This window comes from Ambystoma mexicanum, chromosome 5p (genome assembly GCF_040938575.1).
Source record: "Ambystoma mexicanum isolate Mex_15411 chromosome 5p, UKY_AmexF1_1, whole genome shotgun sequence".
NCBI classification, from domain to species: domain Eukaryota; kingdom Metazoa; phylum Chordata; class Amphibia; order Caudata; family Ambystomatidae; genus Ambystoma; species Ambystoma mexicanum.
Genome location: NC_090930.1, coordinates 1,344,277,703 through 1,344,297,822, shown reverse-complemented (window position 1 = coordinate 1,344,297,822; position 20,120 = coordinate 1,344,277,703). Strand labels below are relative to the sequence as shown.

The window sequence follows — 20,120 nt, the reverse complement described above, 5'->3', positions numbered from 1 at the left end:
GTATGCACTTTAATGAGATCTGATAACGTTAGTGGTACCACTGTAGAACTGTATATATTTGCCATTGTTGATTTCCGAGTACAAAGTGAGTTATCGTGATAGTGTACGTGACCTTGAATATTAATTATATAAAGACTGTGTTTTAACCGATACAGGGTGCGGACATTCCTTTGTGGGTGCTTGGGGACTACACTGTACTTAAGAACCAGCTCGCATTACCTCCTGAGAAGCTAGGCCTTGATTGCTCGACCACATCTACCAATAATAGAGAATCTTGGAAGGGGTCCTCTGTGCCTCTCCTCTACCATATAGAGAGCGGAAGCACAGACCCTCCCCTCCGGTCTTTACAGCCACCCACATAACATAAACCACCTCCTTCACAGGAGCTTTCCATTACAGCAGTACAAACCCGCAGACTTAGCATTCACATAATTGGCGTTCCTGTTCACAAGCAGCTAAATCCATCTTCATGACATAATGTGGGGCATGTAGGTGGGCGCACTTGTGCTTAATCTGTGCCTAATCTTCTCACAGCCTTATGCACACATGTGCGCTTGTCAACCATTCACTATCTATTCCGTGCCACCTCCCCTAGCATGGCTGTGGGTCTTAAGTCATTGCCACAACAATGGCTTCCATGCGAGGCTCATGTACATCTAATGACCTAAAATAAAATGTTATCACTTTGCTCAAAGCGGAGCGACTGCGGTTATGCCTGGATGAGGCGATAAACAGCAAGTCAGTCGCCCAAAGCATAGAGCAGATGGAAAAGCGTCTATGGGAGAGTTTCCAAAGCGGCGCTTACACTGCGTAGTTACTATAGTGTAGCATAAACTTTAGGTGAGAAAAATCCAATGATTAACCAATGCATAAAGGTTCAATTTCACCAATTCATGGTTCTCTAAGGAGAAACCACACAGTCAAATCCCAAGCCAAGAGACAACCCCTAATGGTCCTAAGAAATCACCAGGTTTGAAACAAAGGGGGAAAACCCTTAACCTCTATAAAAGTGGCTGGTTAAGGCCAGGCAAAGCGGCAAGTGGAGTAGAGTCCACAACAGACTGGGACTAGGTGAATGTTTCAAGCACTGAACATTGAGAAATCAGGTTGTGACGACATCTTCCAAGCACTGAATGCTGGGAAGCAAGGTTATGATAAGACCTGCCAAGAAGTGAATTGCTGACACCAGGTTGTGATGGGACCTGCCGAGCACTGAATGCTGGGAAGCCAGGTCATGGTGAGATCTGCCAAGCACTGAATGCTGAGAATCCCGATTGTGACGAGTCCTGCCAAGTAGTAAATACTGAGAAGCCAGGTTGTGATGGGACCTGCCAATATGTGAATACTGAGAAACCCGGTCATTGCGAGTTCTTCCAAGAAGTGAATGCTGAGAAACCAGGTCACTGGAGACCTATCAAGTCAATGCTGGAAAGTATGTCATGGTGATACCTACCCAAGTGAATACTGAGAAACCAGGTTGTGGGGAAGCCTGTCCAAGTGAATGATGGAAAATTCCTGTTTCTTACGCCTCCTCTAGGGTGCCAGGACATCAGCATATTCCTTGTAGAACTCCCCAGGCAGACCTTCAGCCCCCAGGCTCTTGCCAGACGGCAATGCACGCATGGTGACCAGCAGCTTCTCGACGGAGAGTGGTGCATCCACCGCTTCCCTCTGTTCTGCTTCAATGCAAGGCAGTGCTACATCAGAAAAAGCCTCTCCAATATCAGAACTGCAGGCCTCCTCCCCAGACGAATATAGGGTGAGGTAGTATGTAGAGAACACTGCATTAATCTCCACCTGCCTGTGCCTAGTGGCCCCAATTGTCATCCCGTATAGCACTGGCCACCTCCTGCTTATCTTCTCTGCTGCACAACCATGCCAGCAACTTACCGGGTTTGTCGCCCTCAACATGCAGCTTCCGCGTGTGCTCTGAAAAATCAAATTTGCCTAACCGCTCGCAGACCGCAGGGCACTGCTGCCTCAGTTCAGTCAGATTACCATTTACTGCTCCAGTTTGGACACCCCTACGGTCCAACAATTCAATTTCTGCCTCGATACTAGTGAGAGAGCTCGATAACTCACTCCGTAGCCCCCCATCTTACCCATCGCTTCCTCACCACTACTATTTTGAAAGCTTCCCATAAGGTGCCTGCACCATGCACACTACCAGTGTTGGTATCAAATAAATTCTTAATCGCATCTCCCAGATTTTCCTGAAATGTGTCATCCAGCAGCGCCTCTGCCTTTAAACTCCAGGTGGGAATCAGAGGTATGTCCATCCTCCCCAGCCACGTAACCACCAACGGAGCATGGTCGGAGAGGACCCTAGCCTGATAAGCAGCGTCAGTGAATTCCACCAGTACCTCACATCCACTGAAGATGTAGTCGATGCGGGTGTACACCCCATGAGGTGCTGAAAAGTGTGAGTAGGAGTAGCACGTCTTGTGAGTCACCCTTCATGTATCTGTCAGCTCAAAGTGACCCAGTAATCCCTTCAAGACCTTTGTCAGAGGAAAAGGCTTCTGAAATGTATCATGCAACCTGTCCACCACCGGGTCTAGGGTGCAATTAAAATCCAATCACCATACCCACAGCGCACTTCTATATGGGGACACCCTCAGGTATGGGGACACCCTCGGGTAGAGTGAAGCAAAAAAGGCGGCAGAAGAATGATTGGGGACATATGAGTTTATGATGCACACTTCTCTGCGCTCCAGGAGTCCATGGACCAGCACCATCCTGCCTTCATCATCACCCTTAACTTCCAGGAGCCTAAAGGGGATGGTCGGAGCAATCTACCCAAGGACGTCCCTTGCAAACACAGCGAAGTGGGAGCCATACAGTTGCCCATATGCCAATACTCTAACTCGTTTAATATAGTCATTCAGGCCACGGACGTTCCACGTAGCGACCCGCACATTGCTAGTCATGTACCATCAGACTCTGGCTTTGCACATTCCCATGGGCCCCCGGCCACCCTACCCAATCCACACCTCTCTCATCTTCTAAGAACAGCATCCACATCAATGCCCCCTTTAGCATCCATTCAGCCCCAGGGTATAGACCCAGCAGCCAGAGGGACTCCGCACACAAGCATAAAAAACCATTAAACAACAAAACCAAAAACTTCCCCCAAACACCCTTACCCACTCTCCTACCATGTAATACAGACATGCATATTATGACCAAACTGCCTCCCATGCACCCCCTCCCGACCTCTTGGGTGACGAATAGCAGTAGATACCTTAAACCTGGCATCACAAAGTTCTGTGTCCATATTAGCATGTCAGCTACGAATGTGACAAGCAGCTGATCCCCTCAAAAAACAGAACAAAAGGGAAGAGAAAAAAGAGAAGAGGGGTAACAGGCAGGGGTTGCCAACTATGGGCTCCCTCCTCTCGCTCATCAAAACACCCTGCTATCTTAACAGCTCATGCAATAGCATTTTACAAATACCATAGTCAAGCTTCGTCATTCCGTCTTGCCGGTAGCTGTGCGATTCCTATTAAGTCCATCCATGAGTGTGCCGCCATGGTGTCCTCAAAGAAATGTGACCGTCCATTGTGCAACACTTTCAACTTGGCCGGGTAGATTAGCATGTATCGTAGGTTGGCCCGACGCAGCCGCTCCTTGGTGGGACCAAATGCTTCCCTCCTCCTCTACACTAGTTGTGTGTAGTCTGGAACGATGGTTAGCTTTGTGGACGCTCGCTCTATCACCCCGCCTTCCCTGGAGAAGGCCAATATCCGCTCTCTATCTTTGTAATTCACGATCTTAGAAATCAGCGGTCTTGGCGGCGGCACTGGATGGAGGCCTTTTGGCTAAAGATCTGTGGGTCCTTTCCACTGTGAATCTTGTGATAATACACCAGGGCCCACCTCCTGTAATAGCAAGTTCTCCACGTAGGAAGTGGGGTCTGGGCCGTCCCCCCTTTCAGGAATTCCTAGGGTCCATACGTTATTCCTCTTTGCCCTACCTTCCGCATCCTCAGTGCGTCATTCGAGCACCCGGACCTTCTCCGTCAGCATGGCAATGTCCGATTGATTAATGGCAATGTTGGCTCTGTTCTCCTGCACTTGCACTTCTGTGGTCTGCGAGCGAATGCACATCTTGCCACAGAATGCCAACCTCAACGGTAACCGTCTCAATCTTGTGCTCCAGGGACGTTTGCAATGTAGCAATGGCTGCTAATATTCGGTCTTCCCCCATGCTGACTCACTGCCACAGAGACCCACAGAGACAGACTCTGCAACGCTCTGCAGCAGTGGCTGCATTGCGCCACCACCATCCTTCTGGGTTTGGGCCTCCATGACTGTTTGCTTGGCCTTACCCCTGCTATGCTTGTCTGGCATCTGCAAATAGTCTTAAACTGTCCTGGTGCTGAGAAAGGGCAGGGACCTCACACCCGTATCACCCCCTATTCGCTCCACTCAGTCAGTGTCTGCAGCCCACCAGTCTGCAATGTACCCCGGGGGTGGGTATGGTGTACCCACCGGAATGGGCAAGGTGTAACGACATGGAGGCTCAATCCGCCCTCTTCCCACTTATGTCGCCTCTGGTTCAGAGCAGGGTGTAGTCAAAGTATTAAAGCTCAAGCAGCAATCTACCACCTCCTCCAGCATCTGTCCCCCAGGTGGTCCTCCAGCTACCAGCCAGGTGGACAAAGTGTACCTTCCATCCCCGGCGCGCCACACCCAGGGCCAACTCAATGCTTCTGGACCACAGCAGCGCTGCTGCACAACCACAGGATCACCTAGGGCGGCACGGCAGCTGCCAGTTCAAGTCACCACACTATGACTTTGCAGCACCATGACAGTCCCTCCAGCCAGCGGTGTGCAAACGTGAGGCCCCCAAAGCGCCTACAGCAGTTGGCCTGTTCAAGATGCCTCACGCGCTGGCCAAGTCCACTATGCAGGCTATATCACACCTCCTTCTGCTCAGAGCGTATTTACTGGGCTTCCCCCTGCATCACCATCACATGCTCCAGAAACAGCAGTCCCTCAGCGTGCCCAGGCCGCGTTTGTTCTTGTTCATCAGCCACCAGGTGTGAGTTGCTTGCTATGAGTTGCACCAGTGCACCGGGAAGAGAGATGCTCTTTGCTTTCCTGCACATTACACCCCTACTGGCGCACCCTGTGCCTGCGGGATGCGGGCATGGCAAACAAGCCACAGGGAAGTACATGTCCCACACACAGGCGAGCCTGTCACCCATCCCTCATTCATGTCATCTCTGATGTTGCCTGCTGTGGCCCCTGCCTCAGGCCCTTCGTCATCATCTTTTGGGGGTGGCATGTACACGTCAGGGTGTAGAGGCACATTCCTCCTCATGCAGATGCAGATGTAGTGTAGCATGGCACACAGAAGCACTATTTTTCCTACTTTCTCTGGAGCGTACATAAGGGCTCCGCCTCTATGATCTAGTCAGCGAAAACGTGCCTTCAGGGGTCCAAAGGATCGCTCAATGCACACACAGGTCCTGCTGAAAAAGGTGCTTACGGTGTGGGCTACGACTGTAAAGGCAGCAATGGAAGGAGGCAATGCTTCTGGTTCGAGAGGGGAGGAAGCCTCCAACCATAGCATTAATATTGTGGTGGACCTGGCAGAATCTGGGTTCAAACAGATCAACAATGGAGTTGTTCTCCGGAGGCAGGCCTGGCTGCGCTGTACTGATTTTCTGCCTGAGGTGCAACACAAGGTGATAGACATGCCCTGTGAAGGTGAGCAGCTGTTTGAGGAGAAAATTGACAAGGCATTGAAAGGTATGAAGGAGGATTCTGATACACCAAGATCTCTGAGGACGCTCCAGAGCGGACACTCTTTTTACCCTTTTCGTGCATTTCGAGGTGCCTCAGGAAATGGCAGATTTGCAGGCTCTCGTGACAAGGGCTACGGTCGTCCCAGTTATTCCTCCCAAGGGTTCTGATGTTCTTTCCAGTCTGCACAGAGGAACAAGGACTATCAAGCGCAGCGGTAGAGGGGTCCAGCCGCCTCAGCTAGTAGAGGCTGGCAGTCCAAGCCTCAGCAATGACTGCCATGTGGTCAGTCAACTAGGGGGCAGAGTAGCGCGACATGTCGACGAGTGATGTTTAATTACGACGGACCGTTGGGTACTGGATGCAGCACGATACGGCCACTCATTGGATTTTCGGCATCTGCAACTCCCTATTCTTCCAGTGAAGGTGTCGCAGCCGCATCTTCAGGTCTTGCAACAAGAGGTACGTCGAATGTTGGCGAAAGGGGCGATAGAACCGGTCCAGGAACAATGACAAGGGGTTTACTCCAGGTATTTTGTAATAAAAAAAACAAATGGAATCGGCCACTAAACAAAAATCTGCAAATCCAGAAGTTCAGGATGCTAACGTTGTAAGACGTCATACGCTCAGTCCAGCCGGGAGAATTCTTGGCGTCGTTGGATCTCGAAGATGCATATTTCCACATCCAGATGCTGCCCAAACATTGCAAGTTCCTAAGGTTCATGGTAGGCGACAAACATTACCTGTTTCGGGTTCTCCCCTTTGGCCTCAAGTCGGCTCCCAGGACGTTCACCAAGGGCCTGGCTCTGGTGGCAGCCTTCCTCCTCAGAGAGGGGCACCATGTTTATCCATACCTGGATGACTGGTTTGTCCAAGGAGCGACTCCTCAGAGGATGTTGGAGTCTCTCCATGCATCCATGCTCCTGTTACAGCGGCTGGGTTTTGCGTCAACTTCGCAAAATCTTGTCTGATACCATCCAGGCACTTGGTTTTCCTTGGGCCCCAGTTTTACGCTCAGCTCATTCTGGTGAAGCCATCTGTTGAGAGATTTCAGAAGCTAATATCGAGGGTGGCCTCGTGGGGGCCGGGTGTGTCGGTCACAGTCCGAGGTTACATATGTCTTCTCGGATCTATGGCGTCCTGCATCCCAATCATCCTGAATTGTCGACTGTTTATGCGGTCAGTGCAGGAGTTTCTCGTCTCTAGGTGGTCACAGAGCCTCTGTTCCTGGTCCGACAAGGTTGTAATTTCCCAGGCTCTGGCAGAGGCCCTGCAGTGGTGGACACGCTCCAACAACATAGTGAGGGGCATGCCCCTGGTGGAGCCGGATTTTCAGTACACAATGGTGGCAGACACTTCCCAGGTTGGTTGGGGGCACACCTCGACTAATTTCAGGTCCAAGACTTATGGTCCCTCAAGGAGGCGTCGTTGCACATCAACATTCTGGAGTTGAAAGCAGTTCACTGGGCTCTGAAGTCTTTTCTGCCTCTCATTCAGGGTACAGTGGTCCGTATTCCAACAGTCAATGCCACCACAATGCTTTATCTGCACACGCAGGGCAGCATGCATTTGCAGCCCCTGTCCTGGGAGGCTCAGGTGGTGTGGCATTGGGCCATCGCTCACAGGATTCACATCATCGCTTACCATTTGCCAGGTATTCAAAATGGTCAGGTGGATGAGCCCAGCTGAGACGCAATTCAGTTGCACAAATAGAAACTGAAGGATGCCCAGGTGGCGAGGATTTTCAAGAAATTGGGGTCTCCCCCGCTGGACCTGTTCTCCAGCCCGGAAAACAAGCAGTGCCCTCTCTTCACCAACAGAGTGGCTCATCTAGACTTGCGGGGGGATGCGTTCTCGTTCCCGTGGATGGGCCTGTTCACGTCCGCATTACCCCCGTTTCCTCTGATCCAGAGAATGATCCAGATGGTGCGCAAGGCCCAGTGCAAGGTGATCTTGGTGGCCATGTTCTGGCCCAGGCAGACTTGGTTCTCGGATCTGCTTCACCTCACAGTGGACGACCCTCTTCATCTGGGGTCGGAGCCGGATCTTCTGTTGCAGGACGACGGGAAGAGGTGGTATCACGAACTGGCATCCCTCAGTCTTGCAGTGTGGCTCCTGAGCACTCTGAATTTGGCCATCTAGAGATCCCCCAAGATTGCCGGTGGAGCTTGGCTGCGGCCACAGCGCCATCTACCAGCGTGTCTTGCAGTCAGAGCTGGACCAGGTTCTGTGCCTGGTGCGCGGAGCAGCCGGGCTTACAGCCATTAGAGGTATCGCCAGCTCAACTTCTACTGTATCTGCTGCTGCTGGCAAAAGGGGGGGTGGCGTTGTCTTTAATCAAGGTACATTTGGCTGCCATCTCCAGGTTCACAGGACAGGGCAACTCTACACCTCTGTTCAGTGACCGGTTGGTCAAACACTTCCTCAAAGGTCTTTTCAGGACGTTTCCCCCGAAGATGAAGTTTGCTCCGGTGTGGAGCCTCAATGTGGTACTCTCAGCTCTCATGAAGCCACCGTTTGAATCTATGTTGACGGCGACGGTGAAGTTCCTCACGTGGAAAGTTGCTTTTCTGGTGGCCCTTACATCTGAAAGGAGGATTTCTGAACTTCAGGCTCTGGTCATCGACCCGCCTTATCTGCGATTCATGAGGGACAAGGTTCTCCTGTCTACTTATCCTCACTTTATCCCTAAAGTTCCGTCAGAGTTTTACAAGCGCTCTACGATAGCCCTGTCCATGTTTTTCCCTAAGGCTACCACTCCTGCGGAAAAGGCGCTGTATTCCTTGGATGTCACGAGGGCGTTGAAGTTTTATCTCAACCAGACTCGGGTCTTCAGGATGTCGAGGTAGCTATTTGTGGCTTTTGGCCCCACCAACAGAGGACAAGGACTTTCCTGTTGGGTCTCCTCTATGATTTCCTTCTGCCATGGGAACGCTGGCAAGCCTTTGCGGGCCACTCCTCAGGCCCATTCTACAAGATCCACTGCATCGTCAGCAGCGCTGTGGGCGAGTATACCGCTCAGTGACATTTGCGAAGCAGCATCGTGGGCAGTGCCGCACACCTTCACCAGACACTACTGTGTTATTGGATGGTTTTCATATTGTTGATTGCTATGGCCTGGGGTGTGTGGTTCTGTTTGCCTGTCATGCACCACCAGGTTATCATAATGCTATGTAATCTATTCACAGCAGGTGAATCCATAAAAGATTCAATGCTGGAGAAGGGAGTAGTTTTTACCTGTAACTCCATTTCTCCAGCGTTAGTATCTTTCATGGATTCACATGCGCCCACTGGCCACCCTGCAGGCAAACCTTGGTTCGGGTTTCCTCTACTTTGGGAGGTTAAAATCTGATGGGAAGGCACAGGGGCGGGGCTATTTATACAAGTCGTCCTATTGGTGCAGCCTAAAGCACCCAAAAGACGTCGATAGGACATTCAGTGTCGAAGTTTTCCATGGGAAAACACTATATTAAAGTTACTGGCAAAAGGAAATATTCACAGCATGTGAATCCATGAAAGATACCAACGCTGGAGTTACAGGTAAGAAACTACTCCCTTCCCGAGTCTTTTCTTAGGCTCTCCTTCAATAATCTCAATGATGTCTTGATTTTTACCAGAGGATATATGTTTCCTCCTCTGGTGTTCTCTTGACTTTTGCCAAAGGATATTTCTCACTTCCCCTGGTCTTCTTTTGACTTTAACCAAATAATGTTTCGAATGGATTGTGTCCTCCCACATATTCCTCATGTTTTGACAATCTCCTTCCAGCGTCAGCTGATGTGCTTGGTAGAGAGTGCTGTAAAGACTGGAGGGGGGTTTCTGTACGCCTGCCTTCTATATGGCAGAGTAGAAGCACAGAGTACTCCAGCCAAGATTCTCTATAGGGCAGCTATGGGCAAGCAATCAAGGCTTAAGCTCTAAGGAGGTGATGCGGGCGGTTCTTAAGTACAGTTTAATCCCCAAGTCCCCACAAAGGAATGTCCACACACTGTTAGGTGATAACACAGTTCTTTATATAAATAAGGTTCAATATATATACACAATCAATAACACACTTTGTACTCTGGCAATTCTAATATGGCAAATATATACAATGGGCCTCATTACGAGATTTGCGGTAATGGAAAAACGATGCCGGTAAGCGAATACTGGCACTGCATACCGCTCCGGCCTATTACGAGTCGACAACCCGGTATCAGCGCCACCGCTGAGAACACGCACCACCGTACCGCATGCGCGCGGGCACGCGGCCCTTCAAGCTGGCAATACCGGGATGCCGCTAACAGGAGGACATCACAAGTCACGCGGACATGCATCTACCGGCATCCCGAAGGCGGTAATAAGGGATACCGTGATGCCGGCATCACCGGCATCGCGGATCACCCGCTAAAAGCAATGTGCTGTGTTCCCAACTGCCGCAGGTGCACACAATCAGCACAGGTGGAGGCAATGGAGTCTGGCCCAGCACAAAAGGAGCACACCCACACACCACACCCCTTCCCACACCATAATGATCCCACTTGCGATATTGGGGCTGGAGGACATGCTTGCATTTCTACACCATGAGCAACAACTACAACTGGCACTACAGAGGAGACACAGGAGGAGAAGGAGGGCGAGACAGGCCCAGCAAGTCCCACCAGTACAGCCAGTGATACCACGCAGACAGCCTCCAATCCCTTGCATCAGAGCCAGTCCATTCAACCTAACCCCTAAGCAGATCCACACCCTGTACCTCCTGTTCCTCGAAGAAATGTGAACACTGTCATATGGACAGCAGCTTCAACCTTTGCAGTGCTCATCGACGATCTGTCGTGGACGTCCTGTGAAGATGAGATGTGCGGTGCACCTCGATGATAAGAGTTTGTTGCCACAAAGCAGATTGATGAAGAACGTAGCCCCGGCAAGGGCATCGGGTCGTCAGCGTTTGGCGCCAGCGATTGGGACTCGACCATGGTTGGCTTTCGGATCTTCATTGGTCTCTTTGATGACTTTGGGTGACGGGAAACCCACTGGCGGATTCTCTGCGGTTCGTCGAGGACCTTGACTTTCTCCGGCAGGACAAAGCGGTCCACAGTGATGGCAAGGGAGTCCCTGATTTCAAAGTGTCTTAGGCAATGGAGGGTTGCGGCTCCGGTCGACAAGGTTACAACGGTCTTCCGAACCTCGTTCGACAGTGATGGCCGTCGACGTCCTGGCTCTACGTCAGTGTTTCTCGATGGACCCAGTCTCCGGTTGACAGCTGTTAGGGACTGACTACAAGGGTGCCTTGATGAAGGTGAGCTGGTGCACAATGTTCCATCGTAGCTCGGGAGGAGGTCTCCTAGCCAGGTCCTCTCTTGGATCAGTTCTTGGAGACTCGACAGCTTTCGGATTGCATCGAAGGAAAGCAACAGCACAGCCTTCTTCTTCCAGCTGGCCTTCAAGGTTAAGTATCAAGTTTTGACTTCAGCTTCTGAACAATTCTGGTCAGTGAGAGGTCCCCAGATATACTGGTCTGTCTCTCATTCACACTGCTGAGCTAAGCTCAGGCAGCCAATCATTCAGAAGGGCATTCAGCAGGCAGGCAGCCAATCAGGCTCACAGTGCAATTAGGCCATTCTTCTCCATCCAGACACTTACAACAAGGAATGTGGATTGGGGCAAGCACCCAGCCTTTCAGCACTCCACACTGCATTCATACCAGTTCCGGGCAGGGCTGTCTCATTTATTGTGTCACACACCAGATACTAGAAACCCATAACATGAAGTGCATATTCGTCACACACTCCATTCACGCAGGTCCCACCCCAAGGGTGTACCCACAACATGCAGTCATTGGGAAGGCTACAGCCAGTCTGGCCTGGACTTCCCCACAATACCATATATGGAACTTCCACCCAACAACCAGTCAGGGGGAGGGACAGAGTCAGAGCTTCCCAGGTCTTTGGGAAAACAAGGTAACAGGCAATAGAAAGTAAGAGGTCACGGGACATCCCAAAATGGAGGATACTCAGAGCACCTGTCAAATTCAGCATGGAGCTGCCACCAGCCCATACCCTGCTCTGTTGGCCACACAAAGGTGCCCAAAAACATATACTAGGGGTACAGGGTTGTACCCTCACCCATGAGTGCCATAAGCTTATCCCCGGGGTCTCTATGCACCACAACCAAAAAGAGGAAGAGCTGCACCACCAGGAGTCCCACATGGACTCCTGCACAGGAAACAACACAGAACACACATGTTAAAAGGAGTACAGGACAAGGACATGGAGGCCCTATTCCTCCAATGCATTTCCAGCATCACAGGCGCGGTGCGTCGTCTACTTGATGTACCCCAATAGTCTCTGTCTGCTCTCGAGCATGATGTCACCAACAGTATATATAGTATGCACCGCACCCGTTACTATAGTTCAGTTTTACCGCTGGCAGTTTGCTTCGGGTATGGTGCGATTTTGTCGTTCTTCGGTTATTCTTTCGATAAAATGTGAACTCCTAAGATAGGATTTAATAAATGCGTGGATTACAGGGCCAAGATGTCGCTCATGGATCCACACTGCGTTTCTCAGGTGTCTTGGGCTCCAACACAAGATGCCAGATTGCGGTTCCTGTCTGTCGATGACAGGAAAGACACTGAAGAAGAGGAAGGGGAAACTTTCTGCTGGTTGGCCGACCTCATAAGTCCCAATCGTTGATCAGTCGAAGAGAAGATCTTCTGGCGAGTGAAGGTCGAGGGGAAAGTCTCCTCCGGGAAAGCTTTTGAAAAAGCGCTCTCATTCCGTAGCGGCCCCCATCACTTGTCTTCTTCAGCGTCCCGAAAAAGATTTAAGAAGAGACCAGTTTGTCCTCTCCTGATTCCTCAACCCACTGCAAAGTGTCCTGCCTAGGTAGATCAGCCTCTTAGGCTGAGTGGGAGAGACATTTCGTCTTCAGATGTTGACAATATTTGAGAAGGCGGCTCCAGCCCCTTCAAGAGAACTGATGAAAGGCCACAACCCCATCACGCCTACCAAGGCTGATAATGCGTCTAAACAGGTTAAAGCTTGCACGCCCTCGAGCCCGAGTCAAAAACCGTCAACCCCTCAAGAGCCTTTGAATCCTCGGATCGAGTCATGGGTCGAGTTCCCCTTTGACGTCGAAGTGGTTGAAGCCGTTGACTCCTTCACAGTAGATTGAAAATAGCTTTAGACCCTTGCCTAAAAGACTTCTTTAAGTCTCTCTCATCAATTTTTGAGGAGGCAGAGACTTCTGATCAGGACACACCACCATTTGGCCTTGGATATGTCACACCAAATGTTCCAGAGGCTCTGGTGTCTGAAGAATCCAGAATGGAAAACCTCTAGTCCTGCGTTCTCGACCCTCACTGTGCCATATCCATCTCAGGTGCTGAGGGAAGTCTATCCTTTCATCATTATTGGGCCTGTGCTGTAGTCTGGCGGCTTGCCGTGGCTCCTTTGTGTTGTTTTCTGTCCTGCTGCCTGTTTGTTGTCCTCCTGTTTCCTGCCCCCACACCCCATTAGGTACTAGTCCCCTTTCTTCTGACACCTAGGTCAGCCCCACTGCCCTTGGCAGCCCCCTTGGCGAAGGACCCCGAGGCAAAGGACAGCTCCGCTGAAGCAGCTCAGATGGTGTTTGCTGGTGCCAGCTGGGGAAGCATGAAGCCTGCAGCTGTCATGCAGCTCTCAACCTGCTGCTACAAACCAGGAAAGTCGAACCTGGGTGTTTTTTTGCATTGTGTGTGTTTATAACTAGGCCTTTTTTCCCTCTTTTAGGAAAGTCGAATGTGGGTTGTTTTTTGCATTGCGCTATGTTTATACCTAAGCCTTTCTTCCCTCTTTTTAGGACAGTCGAATCTGGGGGGTTCTGCAGTGTGGCTACTGTCATACTGTGCCCTGTGTCTCATCAGGCTCTCTCCCACTCTCTAAGTATCTATCCCGCTGGGGGTACTTTTGTACCATTGATATCTCCTGTGTGCTCCTCCTGCGTGCTACCTACTGTGTGACTCCCGCCCCCCTGCGCTCCCTGCATGTGCAACGTTGGCCTTTGTCTCTCCTTCTCTCTGTCGTACCCTCCTTTTCGCCTCATCACACCCTCTATGCTGCTTTCCAACTCCCCCATCTTCTCTCACTGCTACTCTATCTCCTATCCTATCCCTCTCACTAAATCTGGAAGGAAGAGGTTCAAGAGGGACATCCTGGTCTCCAACCCAGGTCTCCCCATCGCTGATACCCACATCAGTGCTTTCTCCAGACAGACACTCACAGACACATCCTCTCTGTCGTTCCCTCACCAGTCCTATGGTCCCCCCCATACGGTCTCGGCTCTCTTTCCTATCTCTTCCTCTCCAATTAATGGCAGCATAGTGTGGGAGGTCCTCTTGGGCTCCTTCCACTCCTCCAAGACCATCATTAATGTTTATCTGAATGGCATCGTCTTGGTCCATGGCCCTCAGCCCAATCTTCTCCTTTTCTATATGCGTCTCCTATGTCTTATCAACTTTCTTCCTTCTCCTGCTACTCCTACTAGCACCTCTCTGGCTCCTCTGCCACCTCCTACCTCCGATGCCCCTCTGGCACCTCCCTTCTCCTCTCTGGCTACTATGCCACCTCCTGCTACCACCTCTGCCCACTCTCGGGCCGCTCTACCACTCCGGCTGCATGGACCTCAAGCCTGTACCCCACCCCGGAAGACTTTCAAATGTGTCAACCTGCTGTACATTGCTAGTCTCCACTCTTGCTCAGCTGTCAAACACTCCTCTGACATCTGCCACCTCCTCGAAGGACTTGACCTCACTGAGACATGGATCACAGCAAGCTCTGTCACAAGTTTTGACACTCTCTTCCCTGTTGGCTACAAGATCCTCTCTGAGTTCAGAACCAACCATCCCAGTGGTGGAGTAGCTCTAATCTTTCCAGAGTGGGTCCCTGCTTCTGTCATTCCTTCGCAGGCCTACTCCTCCTTTGAATGCCTGGTCTGCAGGCTCTCTATCTCTCCAGACCTCTCTTACTGTGGCCACCATCTACATCCCGCCTGGCAAGGTTGCCCTCTTCCTCTCAGAGTGGGCTGACCTCTCCTTCTCTCTCCTTTGCTCTACTGCTCAACCTCTCCTCCTTGGAGACCTCAACATCAATCTGGATGCTTCTAATTCTCCTCTGGGCTCTTATGCAACCTCTGTGACACTCTCTCCCTTTCCATTCTTCCCTCTGGTCTGACACACTCTGCCGGACACACCTTGGATGTTCTCATCTTCTCAGACATCCCCCTCTCTAGCCGTCTCACAACTGCTCTCTCTTGAACAAACCACTTTCTACTTTCCTCTCATCAGAAACTTGCTGTCCCTCTGGTAAAGCCCACCCCAACATTGCCACCTACCTTCTCGGTCATTCGGCCCATGAAGCGTGTGACAGTAGATACCTTTGCCTCCACTTGCTCTGCTCCTCCTACTCCTGTGGCTGACTCACACTCTGAAACAGCCCTTTCTAACCTGCATCTTTCCATCTCCAATGTTCTGGACATCCTTGCCCCTGTCATGAGAATCAATCCGAAGCCTACCTCCAAGTTCAACTCCTGATATGACTCTGTCCTTGCTGCCCTGAAACGCAAGTGCAGGATGGCTGAGAGGAAGTGGAGAGCTTTGGCTGCTTCCTCTGACAAGTTGGCCTGCTGCTTGCTCTAAAGGCAATACAGTCTCTCTTTCCTGTCCAAGAAGAGACTGCACATCCAAGTCTGAGTCTCTGCGGCCTCTAACAACACAGCTGAACTCTTTAAAATCTGCAAGGAGCTGGCCAATCCTTCTGCAGTCTCTACCTCTCCTGTTCCCTCCCAGGCCCTGCACTGCTCTGGCTTCTCACTTCACCACTAAAGCCCAGGGCATTCTGTCCTTGCTCTCCCTGTCCTCTCCCTTTACCTCTCTCGACCCCTGTCTGGCCACTTCTCCCTCTCCTCCTCCTTTCTCCTCTTTCCTCTGATATCACCTGACGATAGACAAGTCTGATCTTAGAAAGTGTCATCCAAACAGGTGCTCTCCTGCTCCACCAGAACCGTCAAGGACCATATTTACACCCTCGCTCCAGCCTTGGCCGATTTCTGCAACCACTCTTTCGCCACTGGATCCTTCCCCTCTCTCTTCAAGCATTCCCTTGTGCACCCTCTCCTTAAAAAGCCTTCTGCCGACCCTACTGGTCCGGTGAACTATCCTTTGATCTCTATCACTCCTTTCCTGGGTAAACTCCTGGAATAGCTGGCCATCTCCCAGCCTACTCTACACACTGAATCTGTTGGTTGTCTCCATGACCATCAGTCTGGCTTCAGAGCAGCCAGAGGCACGGAAACTGCTCTCGTGAATATTTGTGAAGATCTGCTCTCTAATCTTGATTCTAGCCTTCCTTCTGTCTTCATCCTCCTGGATCTTTCCTCTGCTTTTGACACGGTCAATCATGCCATCCTGATCAATTGACTCAGCGAGAACCTGGGCATCACAGATCAGGCCCTGGCGTGGTTGACCTCCTTCCTCCTGGACCGACCTTCCCAGGTCCAACTTTGGTCCTTTCTCCCCACCACATCTCTCTTCACATGTGGTGTTCCCCAGGGCTCTAACCTCTCTCCCTGGCTCTTCAATGTCTACTTGGCCCCTTTGGCTCACCTGATCTCTACCGTCTCCTCTAACTTTCAGTGTTATGCGGATGACACTCACCTCTCCCCCAAGGTCCCCTCAGGACTCATCTCCTCCTCTCTCGCTCATTCCTGACTGTATATCCACGCTTCAGGATTGGTGCGCCTCCAACGATATCTGCCTTAATGCCAGCAAGACAGATATCCTCCTCATTGGGACCCCTGCTCCCGCTTTCCCTCCCTCACTCTGGCTGCCCTCCTAGGGCCTTCTTCCTTCACCTTCTGGTGAGGCAAGAAACCTTGGAGTCATCTTTGATTCCACTCTCTCCTTCTCTCATCACATCACAGACCTTGCTAAGAAAGCCTACTACCAGCTGCACCTCCTCAGAGGTATTCTTCCTTTTCTTACTTTCCCTCAGAAGCTCGCTGTCTCCAGACCCCTGATTCTCTCTAGACTGGACTACTGCAACAGCCACTTTCTCAATCTGCCCTCCTCTACTCTCCACCCTCTGCAACTAATCCAGAACAGCACTGCAAGACTTATCCTTGGCCTCCAGCCCAGGGACCGTATCTCTCCAGCCTTGAAATCTCTCCATTGGCCTCTGGTGGCTGCAAGGATCAAGTTCAAGGCCCTCTGCATTGTCCACAAGGCTTTCTGGGGCCAGGGCCCGCACTACATCCAACTCTTTCTTCCAAAATACCTTTGTTCTCGGGCCCTTCGCTCAGCTACCACCAACTCCCTGAGGGTCAGACGCTTCTCCAGGCAGAGAGTGGGGGGTAGATCTCTCTCCTCTGTAGGTGCCTCCCTCTGGAATGGCCTCCCTGCTCTCTCAAACTTGAGCCAGACCACCTGAAGTTCTGGAAGCTGCTCAAGACCTTTCTCTTCTGCTCTGCTTTCTCTCTCTCTCCCCTGCAGACCTACCTGTCATTGGGTACTGTGAGACACTCATGGTGACACAAGTAAGACATACACAAGTGATCTCAGTTCAAGGATGTTTATTAAACAATGAAAGTGGTTTGCGGGTTGTTAAAATGCTTAATCTAAGCCTAAATCTAAGAAGGGGACAAGGGTCGACCATCAAATGAAAATAAGGCAGTCCTAGTGGTGTTGTGTCAAACAAAAAGGCCTATGCTAAGAGGACCTATTACCAATTCCTTACACTAAATACAAATGATGTGGGGTTAAGTTTCAAGAAAGAAAGAAGTGTTCCCAAATGATAGGTCAGGAGGCGGTAGCCTGAGTCTCCCTTGCCCACGTTTTAGGTACGGGGTAAGATGATAGCTTTGAGCACAGTACGGTCTTGGGCTTCTCCAGCACGAGACAACAGTTCCCATGGCAGCTCTCAGGACGTCGATGGCCAAGTCTTGTTTCATCTGAAAGTCTCTAGCCTTCTGGGCCTGATGTGTTTAAACAACAAAATAAAAGTTCCTTTAACAATTGAAAGTTTGTTTCCAAAGTTCAATGTGGGTGATGGTTTCACCCCTGGGTCCCCCTCTTCCGGGCTGACCCTTCTCAATTGTAATCCAAAGTCAAGATAGGGTGATGGCTTCACGCCTGGCACCCCCTTTTCTGGGCTGACCCTTCACGTATTGTTTTTCACATAAAGTTCTGATGAAAGCTTGGCCTTCGGATCTCCCTTGTTCCGGACTCTGACCTCTCTTGACTGTCAGTACTTGCTCTCGAGCTGGGTGATAGTGGCTCACCCCTGGGTCCCCCTCTTCTGGGCTGACCCCTTTTCTTTCTTTTTTTAACCTTTTAATTAATTTTTCACAACAGTATAACTTACAGACTTTCATATCCATTCACATGACAATATGTATCCAATTGTGTCTGCTTGTACCCCTTCCCCACCAACCCCCCCAACTCCCAGCCTATTCCACCTACATTATCTCTACAACACTGCAACTGACTGTACACTATATTCCATTAGTCTCTAGTCCCCCAATTGTATCAAGGCTTGCCCACCTTCATTGGTATCTCTATGCACGGAGGCAGTCAGCTCCATTAACATATATTTCCAAGAGTCCAAATCTACATTCCGCTCTTCCTGCCCGTGGGGGGCCGCTCTCGTCCATTTCTGGAGGTCCTCCCACCATACTTGTACTTCCGGGCCCGTGTGTGATTTCCACCACATCGCTATTCTACATTTCGCCAGAATGTATGCCAGGTCTTTCAATTTACATGTCTCGCCTGCTTCGGTCTTTCAAAGCTGCCAAGCAGACAGGCCGTGGGAGATCTAGTATCTAATGTGATGCGCGCCCGTGCTAAAGCCTGCGTTATCTCTTCCCAGTATTGTCTAATCTTCGTGCAAGTGTTTTTTTTGTTTTTCTATACCCTGTTAACAAACATGCATAAATGTTATTGACTGTATTTTCAATTTGTCAATATGCAATGTTAGGTTTAGATTGTAGGTTCTGAATGGTGATTTATTGTTGTTGATATTCACTATATAACAATATGTGCTTGTTTTATCTGTATGATTTAAAACAGATCAAGTATATATAAATATAACACATTCTTTTTTATGTGTTACATTGTAGGACCCATGGGCCTACAAAATAAATAATTCACTTTTTATATTCATTTGTGTGCTTCTCAATAGATTCATTCATGATTAAAAACAATGGCCAGGCCTAAATAAAGGCTAGGCCATGCAGAATCATAAACTGAAGTGGTTCATTTAGGGGACTCCCCCTTTTTGAGTTAACTGAGAGAAACCAACCATACTTGGCAGGAGAGTAAATCAAGTTGGTGGAACTTGGAGAAGGGACAATAGTCCAAGATTGTGAGGGTAAAATGGAAGCCAGGAGAAAGTAGGGGCTCCCTTGTGTTATGCAAACTGTCATATAAGTAAACGCCCTCATAGCATGACGAGAAATATTCATTCAGGGCTAATCATACTTGGCAGGCGAGTAAACCAAGTTGGTAACGTTTTGGAGGGGGAAAATACCCCAAGGCCCTGAGAGATAGAAAAAGGTCAAAGGAAGGGAGATAGTATCTCTTGCCCTGTGAATTGCGAAGTGTACTGTGGAGCCTGAGAAAAGTCCTTGGGAAGGGAGTCATCCCCGTTGGCATTGCAAACTACAAACCAAGCCTGAGAAAGGACCGGGGAACGGGAGCCATTCCCCCTGACATTGTGAACTACAAACCAAGCCTTAGAAGAGGCCAGGGAAAGGGTGTCATACCCCCTGACCTTGTGAACTGCAAACAAAGTCTGAGAAGAGGCTAGGGGAAGGGGGTCATACCCCTGACATTGCGAACTGCAAAACAAGCCTGAGAAGAGGCCAGGGGAAGGGAGTAATTTCCCCTGGTATTGTGAGCTATAAAGTCTGCCCGAGAGAAGCCTAGGGAAAGGGAGTCATTCCCCTGGCATTGTGAAAATACTGAAAGTAAGACACCTTGAAAAGTGTGGCATTCTTCAGGATCCCAATAGTGAAGAAACTATGTGCAATAAGGAATGTTGATGTTTGAGTTGGAACTTTAAGTTGAAACATTATTTGGTGCCTCCAAAAGGATTGAGACCTGGGGAAGGAAGGAATTCCCTCAGGTAAAGATCCCACCAAAGAATTGGAACTTTTGTCCTTTTGAGTTGAACTGAGAACCATGCTGCTTGTTGACGTTTCAACTTGGAACCTGGGTAAGGGAGTCATTCCCTCAGGTACAAGTCCCAACTACAATTGGAACTACCATCCACTGTCCAGAAGGAGGGAGACATTCTTCTGGACCAAGGAGATCAACTACTCTTTTAGTTTAGTTACAAGTGTAAGGGCTAACAG

The 20,120-nt window shown here is 50.2% G+C and overlaps 1 protein-coding gene across 1 annotated transcript in view; it reads left to right on the top strand.

Moving 5' to 3' along the window:
* ATPSCKMT (ATP synthase c subunit lysine N-methyltransferase) overlaps nt 1-20,120 on the top strand; it is a 594,428-nt gene that overhangs the window by 281,230 nt on the left and 293,078 nt on the right. The window lies entirely within an intron of this gene.